The sequence below is a fragment of the Heterocephalus glaber genome, unplaced genomic scaffold (genome assembly GCF_053883595.1).
Source record: "Heterocephalus glaber isolate CG9 unplaced genomic scaffold, H.glaber_assembly_v1.0 deba00001719, whole genome shotgun sequence".
NCBI lineage: Eukaryota > Metazoa > Chordata > Mammalia > Rodentia > Bathyergidae > Heterocephalus > Heterocephalus glaber.
In genome coordinates this window covers 2,544,065-2,556,269 of record NW_028258432.1, presented here as the reverse complement: position 1 = coordinate 2,556,269, position 12,205 = coordinate 2,544,065, and the positions used below count along the sequence as shown (strand labels likewise).

The 12,205-nt window shown below is 40.0% G+C and overlaps 1 protein-coding gene and 1 pseudogene across 1 annotated transcript in view; one reads left to right on the top strand and one right to left on the bottom strand.

Annotated features, from left to right (window-relative positions):
* Positions 1-12,205, top strand: part of Xpo4 (exportin 4) — a 194,954-nt gene that overhangs the window by 142,139 nt on the left and 40,610 nt on the right. The gene's annotated exons all lie outside the window — the stretch shown is intronic.
* LOC101708927 (pleckstrin homology domain-containing family A member 3 pseudogene) lies at positions 10,048-11,328 on the bottom strand (annotated as a pseudogene).

The window sequence follows — 12,205 nt, the reverse complement described above, 5'->3', positions numbered from 1 at the left end:
TGGGTATTAAAAATATGTGGGTGAAACTACCTGCTTAACTGTAAAATGACCCTTACCAGGTTTCCATGTTTGTCTTAACTGAACTTTGGACTGAGCATTAGCACGAAAGAGAGATAGGAATTGAAGAACTTTTCTGTTTAGTGATCCCTGCTTTGTACAAGAATGAAATGCAAAGCCAACTTAGTTTATGAATCTGTGTTCTTTTTTGTTTTCGGCCTTTTTTCTCAAGAACTAGTCATCACCTCTATTTTAGGGTGGTATCTAAATATGTGTGATACCTCATTCTTCATACTGACAATTTTGTTTATTAACAGTTCACTGGCTCTTCCCCAAGTTGTTCTATTCCTCATGAACACCTCTTTGCTGATACTGTACTAGAAGGGAATTCACAGAGCATAACTGTAGTTTCATGTTTGCTGGGGGAAGATTCCCAGCAGCTGAGAATGCGGCACAATTATTTTGTCTTCATTTCTGTACTGGCTGTAAATGTGACTGACTGGGGCGTAAAAAGCAGCACGTTTCTAGCATTAATTTTAGGGTTTCATATTTTGCTAGTGCTAAATAACACATTAAAATTGTCATCAGATAAAAATGCGCAACAGTGTCTTGGGACTTAGCGGATATTTAAATTAGATTTTCCAGTCTGATGTTTTGAGCTCTGGATTTTGTTTTATGTCTGTGTTTTAGGGTGGCTGTCTAAGGTTCAAATAATAATTGTTGCTGGAAAACTTTAGCTGTCAAGTTTCCTGTTATGTCAGTATTAAAGGACGATGGCTGATGTAACCTTTGTTCAAATCCATAGTTCTGCCCAAATACAGGTTAATCCGTGTAAAGCTGTAGATGTTGGGCACTATTTATTTATCCTTCAAGCGTGTCTTGTTTTATAGAATTTTAAGAAATGTTCTGCTTAACTTGCTTGAAATACATACCTAGAAACAAGGCTCATACTCCTTGGAGAGAGTAAAAAGAAATGACTGATGCCAATGTGAAGAGTCGACAGACTAATCCTTTATCTAAGCCTTTCTCATTGCATGCACCTGACCTACCATAGTGTGTATGTCTAAGGCCAATATGAGAGGGAAGAGAAATAGTTAATGCAGGATTAGTTCTGTGATACGGTGTTTCTGTCCTTTTTCCTGTTTCAGTGCTTTTGTAACTGAATTTACCAGAATGACATTACAGTAGCATTTTCAGTCTCTGGAAAGTGGACTAGCCTGTGCTTGATGTTAACATTTAAAAGGTTATGAACATTAAAATTATAAATATTAGAATCTTGCCTGAACTCTTCCCAAAAATGATGGTGACCAACTATGCCATCTTTTTCAGGATTAATTCTAAAATTGTCTCAGGTAGATTGTCTCATTTCTTGCTCACCCAACCATTCCCAAATCTTTTGCCTCTGAAACTTTTTGTGAAAAATTGCCTGTATTGTAGCATTATTCAGATTTTAATGCCAAGAACACTAATTATTTGTATAGGATGTTTAAATGAGGTTTTGAATATTTACATCAACTTAAATATAGAACACTCTTAATGGATGTTCATAGTGGAAACAGATGTGTGGTAGACAGCTGTTTCACAGACGTGTTAACCCGTTTCTTTAGATGTTTTTAGGTTTAAGAACCACTTCAAATTATTTTGCTGAAAGTTTAGAACATATAAAGTAATGAATTCACAAAATATGACATCTTAAAACATGTTGAAAGATTTTAAAGTAATGTATTTTTCCTTGTAAGAGTAACAGTTTTGAAGTTATACATCAATGATGCAATCTTTTTTAAAGTCAGTTTTTCTTAAAAGGTATATTTTATGTAACATGTAATCAGTTAACTAGATTTGGCTTGGTAAACTCAGTGCTTTTATATTTCAAGTTGGCTTTAAAAAGCCATGAGCAGTCCTCAAAGTTTTTCGGTTATGGAATCTAGAATTAAAGCACCTTGTATCGTCTGGTTTTGAGTGTCCCAGAGTTTAAAAGCATAAAGAATAACATTTTATCTTATATTAAAGTTACATTTCCCATTTGTTGTGTCCATGTCATATGAGGAATGTTTAACATTACCCTCCAAGTGAGTTCTATGCATAACCATTTACCAAATACTGCTGATGTGGTTTCTCCAAGGAAGCATCCTGCACAGTGCTTTGATGAATTGTCATCTTGCTGCTTGACAAATAGGTCTGTAAGGAATTAGAACTGTGTGTGTTAACAGTACCTTTGTATAACAAGACATAAAATTAAAGATGAGGAATGTGCACAAATGATCAATTCAGTGTTTTTTAAATTGGTCAGTACTATATCTAAAGCTGTGGTTTGTATGTTTTAACTTTCATGGCACGGAATAAATTAAAATGAAAACAAACAAACAGAAAATAAACCCACTAACTCTAACACTAACGATAACCATAATCCTAATCCTACCCCTTACCTAACCTTAACCCTAATCCTAACCTGAGCGCTAGGACTCATCCTAGCCCTAGCTCAAGTCCTAAATTTAATAAACCTAATAATAGCTATAAACCAAGCCCTAGCACTATCCCTAACACTTAAACCTAACCCCAAACTTAATCCTAACCCTAGCCATAAGTTAACTCCAATCATAGGTCTATCATCAGTTCTAACTCTAAAACTAACATTAACTCAATCACTAACTGTAACCCTAACCCTAGACCTAGTTCTAGCCCCAGCCCTAGCCCAAAACTTAACCCTAACCCTAATCTTAAACCTAGCCATTATTCTACCATACCCTAATCCTAAACTTAACCCTAGCCCTCACACTATTCCTATGCTATGATTTGTATCTAGTTGTCCCCCCAAAGCCTCATGTACTCATAGGTGGGGCTTTTGGGAGATGGCTGGATCTAGGGTGTATTGTACTGGGATCAAGGGTGTGTGATACTGAATTAGTCCATTGATTGGAATTAGCATAGTTTTGGGTAGCACCACCCAAAATGCTGGTAGCCTAGATAGGATAAAAGGGAAAGGCAAGCTGGCTGCTTGCTGATTCTTGCTTGTTGTCTTCTGCCTGCCACATCATGTACCATATGTCCTCTGATATTCCTCTGCTATGCCATGCTGTCTTGGAGCCAGCTGACTATGGAATGAAACCTCTACAAACTGTGAGCTGAAATAAACCCTTCCTCCTTTAATTTTGGGTGTCAGGTATTTTGTCTCAGCAAAGAAAAATGTAACTAAGACACCCAAGCATTAACTCTAAGCCTAGTCCTAAAGCTACACTACCTCTAACCCTAACTGTGTCCATAAACCAAACCTAAACTGTACACTACTGTAATCCTAATCTTAACCATAAACTTAACACTAATCCTAACTCAAGCCTTAACCTTAAATCTAACCCTAGCCTACCACTAGTGCTAAACCTAACCTGGCCTGAACCCTAATCCTAAATTTAACCCTAAAACTGGTCCTAAAACTAGCCTAAGCCTCAGCCCTTGCCCTAATAGTAACTCTAACCTGAACCCTAAGCCTAAGCCTAGCACTAATCTAGTCCTAAGTCTATATCCTTAACACTAACCTATTTTTAATCCTAACCTACAGCTAGACCTAGCCATAAAACTAGACCAAACCATAACCATAACCCTAGATATAGACCTAGACCTAACTGTAACCTTAAAGTTAACACTGAAGTTAACACTAATCCTAACCATAGACATAAATTTAGACAAAACCCTAACCTTAGCACTAGCCCTGTCCCTAAACCTAAAGCTAACCCTAACCCTAGAACTAGCACTAACCCTAACTATACATCTAAACCTAAAATGAGCACAAGCCAGAGGCTTAACCCTAAGACCAATCCTAAATGTAACCATAAGCCTATCACTATGCTGATCTTCACCCTAGGCTTCACCCTATCTCTACACCTAGTCTGTACCTAAATCCTAATGCCAGACATTTCCATATCACAAGACATAGCATTATCCTAAATTTAACTATAACCCTAATTCTAAAATTAACACTCGGCCTAGAAATATTCCTAGCCCAAAATTAACAATAATCCTAAAGCCTAAAACTGACACCATAAGGCAAAAAAGAGTCCTAGCCTCATGTTAAATATGCCCCTAGCATTAACCCTAAACACAAACCTAGCACTAGACATAGATTTAGGCCTAGCCCTAATCCTAAAATTAACGAAAACCCTTACCATAACACAAACACTAGCCTTACATCAAACCCAAATCCTAATTCTAACCCTAACCCTAACCCTAAACCTAACCTTAACCCCAAGACTAATCTTTACCTCAACCCTAACCCTAGGCCTAGACATAGCATTAGCCAAGCCCTTTCTCTGAACCTAGCCCTAACCTTAAACCAAAATCTGACCCTAGATATAAACTTACATCTAAATCTAACCCTAACCCTAAACCTAAACTTAACGATAGCCCAGAAATTAACCCTACTCCTATGCCTAAATCAGGCCCAAGCCATAACCTTAATACTAGCCATAATTTTAATCCTGTTCTTAATCCTAGAACCCTCTATGATCCATAGCCCCAACCTGAACCCTAACCATAAATATAGCCATAATGGTAATTCTAACCCTAGCCCTAACCCTAACCTGCACTATACCCTGAACCTGACTCTAGCCCTAGCCCTGGCCCTAACTTTAACACTAACCCTAAACCTAACCCCAACCCTAATTGTAACTCTAGACCTAGCGCTAACCCTAACAATAACATTAAACTAACCATAACCTAAACCTAAACCTAGCCTTATCCCCAGCTCTAAACTTAATCCTAAACCTAACCCCAGACCAATCACTAATCCTCTCCTTATACGTAGACCTTACTGTCTAAACCCAATAGTAAACCTAACCCTAATGCTGCCCTTAACCATCAACATAAACCTAAACTTTGCCCTAGCACTAAACATAAACTTAGACCTAGACAAAGCCTGAAGCCTATGCTAACCCAAATTTTAGCCCTACCCTAGCCCTGGCATTAACTTTAACCTGAACCTGAACCTAACCCTAACCCTAGCCCTACCACTAACCCTAATCCTAGCTCTAACACTAATATTAGCAGAAGACCAAGCCCAAACTCTAAATCTAGCAATACCAGTAAATCTGACCTTAGCCCTAACACTAATTTTAGCACGAGTCCTACCTTTACCCCTACCCCTAACCCAAACCCAAACCCTAGGCTTAGACCTAGAACAGCCCTAATCTTAACACTAACCATAAAGTCAAACCTAAAAATAGACCTAGTACTAGCCCTAGCCCTCAACTTAAACCAAATTATAACCCTAACCTTAATACTAACCCTAAACCTAGCCCTACCATAGGCCTTAGCCTCATATTCACTATATCCCTACACTGAATCTTGGACCTAGCCCTAGTTTAAGCCATATTCATAACTCTAAGTCTAATTAAAACTCTAACATTAATCCTAACCCTAGCCCTAGCCCTGGTCCTAAGCCTAGTTCTAGATCTAGGCCTAATCTTAACCTACCCTAACCCTAACCCTAACCTAACCTAAGCCTTAGCACTAAAAGAAACCCTACCCTAACTCTAATTCTAACCTGAAATCTAGCTTTAGAACTACTTAATAAACACCACTAAACCTAATCCTACACCAAGCACTAGACCTAGTCCTAGCCCTAAGCCTAGTACTACACCTAGGCCTAAACTTAATCCTAATCCTAAATTAACCCTAACCATAGCCCTAGCACTAACCTTAACCCTAGCCCTAAAACTAAACCAAACCCTAAACTTAGCTCTAGATGTAGTCATAACTTCATACCAAACCCAACCCAACCCTAACACTAACCGTAGCTCTAACCCTGGCCTTAAAACTAAACCTGCCACTAACCCTAACCCTAATTTAATTCTAACTCAAACCCTAGACTAGCACTAGCCATGGCCCTAGTCCAGATCCTAATCCTAACCCTAAACATGACCTAATCCTGGCACTAGCTCTAATATGAACCCTAACACTAACCCTAAACCTAGACCTGGTCCTAATTTAACCCTAGACATAACCCTAACACAAGGTCTATAAACCCTAAGCCTAACCCTGAGCATAGAACTAGACCTTAGCCCTAGCACTAGCCCTCAGCCTTATGTTAACATTAACTCCATACCAAGATCTAGTTCTAGCCCTAGACCTACCCCTAACCTTAACCCTAACACTAACCCTAACTCAAACTCTATCCCTAAGCTAAGCCCTAGACCTAGCCCTAAACTTAACTCTAACCCAAACCCTAACCTTATACCTAAACTAACCTACACTAACACTAGCCTTAGCTCTAGACTTAGACTTAGATCCTACCTAACCTTAACACTAAACCCAAACTCAAACCTAACCACAACCCTAGCCCTAGCTCCAGAACTATCTCCACCCTAGTCCTAATCCTAACACTTACCCTAGACCTAAACTTATCTGTAGCCCTAGCCCTCACCCTAATCCTAACCCTAAAACTAACTCTAGCCCAAGCAATAGATCTGGTTTTAGCCTTAGCCCTGGTACTGACCTCACCATATGCCTAACCAAACTCTAACCATAAAGGATAGACCTAAGTCTAACCCTATCTTTAGACCTTGTCCTACCTCTTACCTGAGCCCTCTAAGTTTAACCTGAACTCTAACTGTAACCCTAACAATAAGAATAGCTATACCCCAGGCTCTAGACATATCCTTAAATGTAATCCATTCCTGAACCTACTCCTAACCCTAATACTAGTCCTAACACTAAAGCCAACACTAACCCTAGCTCTAGATATAGCTATAACCCTATCCTAACCCTAACCCAAACTTTAACCCTAACCCTAGCTCTTGCTCTAATGTAGCCTAACCCTAACCCTAACCCTAACCCTAACAGTAGCCTAACCCTAATCTATTCTTAACACTAACCCTATCCCTGGCATTTTCCCTAACCCTAAACCTAACACCAAACCAAGTACTAGCTGTAGCCCTAATCCTAAAACTAACCCTAAACCTAACCAAATCCTAACTATAAGCATAACCTTACCCTAGCCCTAATTTAAAATTAACCCTAATCATAACCCTAAGCTAGACATAGCACTAACCAAACCCCACACCTTGTCCTAACCTTAACCATAACTCTAAGCCTAATCCTAAATTTAACCATATCCCTAACCCTGAACTTAGGTCTAACTTAGCCCTAACATTAACCCTAAGCCTAAGCCTAAACCTAGCTCTACCCATAGCGCTAATCCTAAACCTAAGCCTAACTCTAACCTTGATTGAAACTCTAGTGGAAATGTAATCATAACCTGAAACCTAATGATAGCACTAAACTTAACCCTAATTTTAACCCTAATGCTAAACCAATGCCTAATTCTAGTTCTAGCACTAAACCTACCTCTAACACTAACCCTAACCCAGCTCCTAAACCAGATGCTAATTTTAAATGTAACCATAAACTTAACCCTAGCCCTGGCCCTAAACTTAACTCTAACCCTAACCCTAGCACCAGCACTAGCCCTATTCATACCTCTAGCTCTGAATTTAAAGCTAAATGAAACCTAACACTAAGCTTAAACCTAAACCTAACCCAAGCACTAGCCCTTAACCCAAACCCTAAGCATAGCACTAATGCTAAACCTAATCATACCACTAGTCCTAAACCAAACCATCTTCCTAATCTTAACCCTAGTCTATGCTGTAGCATAGTCTAGTTTTGTTCATAAAATCTTTTCCTACACCAATGTGTTCAAGAGTTCTACCGAACCTCTTTTCCAGCCAGTTCAGCGTTTCTGTTTTAATATTTAGATCTTTAATCCATTTCAATGTTAGTTTAGTGCATGGTGAGAGATATAGGTCTAGTTTTACTCTCTGGCAAGTTGAAACCCAATTTTTCCAGCACCATTTATTAAAGAGGCTATCTTTCCTCCAGTTAGGGTGTTTGGCTCCTTTGTCAAAGATGAGGTGGTTGGGTGTGTCTGGAGTTGTTCTGGCATCTTCTAATCTGTTTCACTGGTCCTCAGGTCTGTTTCTTTGCCAGTACCATTCTGTCTTTATCACAGTAGCTTTGTAGTATAGTTTCAAGTTGGGGATTGTAATACCCCTTGCCATGTCTCTGTTACCTAGAATTGCTTTTGCTATTCTGGGTCTCTTCTTGTTCCAAATGAATTTATGGATTGATTTCTCAAGGTCTGTGAAGTATGCTGCTGGGATCTCAATTGGAATTGCATTGAATCTATATAGCAGTTTCGGAAGTATGGCCATTTTCACTATGTTGATCCTTCCTAACCAGGAGCAGGGGATGTCTGTCTATTTTCTGATGTCATCTTCAATCTCTCTCTTCAGAGTGCTATAGTTTTCATAGAAGAGGTCTTTGACTTCTTTTGTTAGGTTTATTCCTAGGTATTTCAGTTTTTTGGGTGCTATTGTGAAAGGAATAATTTGCCCTATTTCTCTCTCAGTGAGTCTACTATTCATGTAGAGGAAAGCTATTGATTTTTGTGTGTTTACCTTGTATCCAGCTACTTTACTGAATTTGGTTATGAAGTCCAGAAGACTTTTGGTGGAGTTCTTGGGGTCTTCTATGTAGAGTATCATGTCATCTGCAAATAATGACAATTTGACTTCTTCATTTGCTATCTTTATTCCTTTTATTTCTTTCTCTTGTCTAATTGCCGTGGCTAATGTTTCCAAAACTGTATTGAACAAGAGTGGTGATAGTGGACATCCTTGTCTTGTTCCTGATTTGAGTGTGAAGGATTTCAGTTTTTGACCATTTAGTATGATATTGGCTGTTGGTTTTTCATAGATGGCTTCTATCAGTTTGAGGGAGAGACCATCTATTCCAATTTTTTGTAGGGTTTTTATCATAAATACATGTTGGATTTTGTCAAATGCTTTTTCTGCGTCTATGGAGATAATCATATGGTTTTTGTCCTTGGCTCTATTGATATAGTGTATTACATTGATTGATTTGCGTATGTTGAACCATCCCTGCATCCCTGGGATGAATCCCACTTCATCAGGGTGTATGATCTTCTTGATGATCTTCTGCATTCTATTTGCCATTATCTTATTAAGGATTTTTGCATCTATGTTCATTAGTGAGATTGGCCCATAGTTCTCTTTTTCGATTGGGTCTTTCTCTGCTTTGGGGATCAAGGTGATGCTTGCTTCCAGGAATGAATTTGGGAGTATTGCTTCCCTTTCAATTTCATTGAAGAGTTTACACAGTAGTGGCAGCAGTTCCTCTCTAAATGTCTTGTAGAATTCAGCAGTGAAGCCATCAGGGCCCGGGCTTTTTTTAGTTGATAAGTTTTTTTTTTTTCCATTGAAAGCCATTTATTTCTCTGGTTTGAGTGAGCAAGGTCACTACAACATTAACCTCTTTTGTAGAACAATGTAAATAACAGTGGATACACATCTTAAATTTGGCAGGTAAGAAAAGTTAGAATGCAATCATCTTTTGATGCAACAAGATAATAAATAAATAAAAAATTAAATACTTGAACTTTAACCCAACATTTGGTTATCGACAAATCAGTAGTGTCAACTTCATACATGAAGGACAGCAGAATCTGTTTTGAAAAATGCTCAATTTGGGCTAAAGATATTTAGAATATTAAGTTTTTCCTTTTTGCTTAGAGGAACACAATACAGTCACCATCAAGCTGCTATTGCAACTCACTTTAAGCTGGGGTAAAGTGACCTTTTGGTCCATGGCACAAGTTACATATATCACACTTCTGTCAAACTGAAACCTTGTAAGATTTCATGTTTATAAACTACAGTACACACTGACCAAGCTATCAGTCCCTCACAGTTTTTTAGAAAAATATCTACATTTGTCTTTATGGATGTCAAAATGTTACACCATCATTTGTTTAAAAAAAAGAAAAAAGATGCACATTCGTACTGTGAAATTATTAGGAAAGTACTCTTGCAAATAAACTATATAAAGATAAAATACACTTCAAAAGTATGTGGGTTGTTTTTGTTTGTCTGATTTACAATATTCTGTAAAGTGCAAGAAATCCTAAGTAAAGGGAAAAACTACCCCATATAACAAGTTTAATTACAGCAGCTTTTGCATAGCAATACTTAGAGGAAGCTGGACACTTCAATTTCCTCAGGAAGAGAAGGATGGAAGAGGATCTTCCAATGCAGATTTCTTTTTGGCCGTAAGTCTGCTTTCTTCAGGAATGGTCGCTGATGTCAAATTTCCATTAAGTGTATTTCTTGAACAGTGAACAGGTCTGTCTGGGTCTTCAAGGGGAATATCATTACAAGAGCCTGTATCTGAGTAGATTCTTCGGCGTCGCTGGGAGAGTCGGTGAAGTGCAGACACTGGTTCTTTTACAGAGTAGCTGCTCCTTTCTGAACTGCAAGAACCAGGGTGACTGACAGAACGTTTCATCATTTGAACAGGAGAAGGTGATACAGGAGAAACCAAAGGATCCGGATGGGGCAGTTGAAACATCTCAGGCTTAAACTTGGCATTTGCTATCTTCACACATTCCTCAAGCGTGGTGATGAATGTGTTACATGTGGCAGTGAGCAGGGAAGAGGCTTCATTCATGTTCTCTATACTGGGAGATGAATGACTCTCATCATGGTGAACAAATTCCTGCATTGTATGAACCTGCTGCATTAGGAGGTCACAGTAGAGGCAAAGTTCAGACATTTTGGTTTTCAGAGATTCACTGGTTTTAGTCCTAGTATCAGTCAGACATGCTTTGGAGCTCCCCAGAGCAACCAGCCACCTCTGTCTTTCAGCTGCATTTACTGCCTTCCTGTAGAAATGCTGCTCTCCCGGAATGATTAATTCCATTCTTGCGTTGTCTGCTGAATGAACTTTAATTTCACAGACTGCCATCTTTATACTTCCTTTGCTCCCTTTGCAAACATCATCTTGTGAATCACAGTAGAACAGGATTCCATTATCTAAAACAAACCAGCGAGGCTTCCAACCCGTCCGATAGGCGGTCCACTTGTACCGAACCCGCTCCACGCTTCAGAGCCCGGCGCCGCGCATTCTCCTGTCCTGGCGCTGGCGCGCGGAAGGGGTCATGGTGGGCGCGGGGCCTGGGCCGCCTCTCCCCGCGCGCCCGGCCCCCTCCGCGGCCCCACCGGCCCGAAGCCGCCCTCAGCCCGCGCGCCGCCGCCGCCGCCGCCGCCGAGACGTGGCGGCCCTCAGAGCCCGGGACAGCGGGCGCCGCGCACAGCTCTGGGACGGCGGGGCGCGCGCTCACGCATCCCGGGCGGCCTGCGCGGTGGCGAGCGTGGCGGTGGCGGAGGCGGCGAGAGCCCGACTGCAGCCGCCCTCAGCTCCCAATTCCTCCCGCAGCTGGCGCCCACCTTCCTTCCCGCCCCCGGGCTCCCCACTTGTTTTCATGGATCCCGACTTTGCTTTCAGTTCCTAGATGAACGGGGCCAGCGCGTCGCCAGTTGATAAGTTTTTAATTACGTTTCCAATTTCATTGCTTGATATTGGGTTGTTCAGAATTTTTAGGTCTTCTTCGTTCAACTTTGGTAATTCATATGTATCTAGGAATCTGTCCATTTCTTCCGTGTTGTCCATCTTATTGGTGTGTAGGTTCTGGAAGTAGGTATTGATGATCCTCTGGATTTCTGCTGGGTCTGTTGTCATTTCACCCTTTTCATTCCTAATTGCATGGATTTGGGCCTTTTCTTTCCTTTTTCTGACAAGGTTGGCTAAGGGTTTGTCAATTTTATTGATTCTTTGGAAGAACCAACTCTTGGCTTCCTTGATTTTTTTTATATTGTTCTCTTAGTCTCCATTGCATTGATTTCTCCTCTGATCTTTATAATTTCCTCCCTTGTATGAGCTTTGGGGTTGTCCTGCTCTTCTTTTTCTAGAAACTTGAGGTTCAGCATCAGGTTGTTTAATTGGGCTTGCTGTGTTTTCCTAATATGCGTATTCACTGCTATGAATTTCCCTCATAAGACTGCTTTCATTGTGTCCCATAGATTCCGATATGTTGTATCGTCATTGTCATTTAATTGAAGGAACTGTCTGATTTCTCCTTTAATTTCCTCTGTGACCCATTGGTTATTCAGAAGTGTGTTGTTCAATTTCCACGTGTTTATGAATTTTTTTGAGTTTCTTTTGCTATGGATCTCCAATTTCATCGCACTATGGTCTCATAATATACAGGGGATAACTTCAATGCCTTTGCACTTCAAACATGTTCTATGTGTGAGTATGTGGTCTATTTTGGAGAATGACCCATGTACAGCTGAGAAGAATG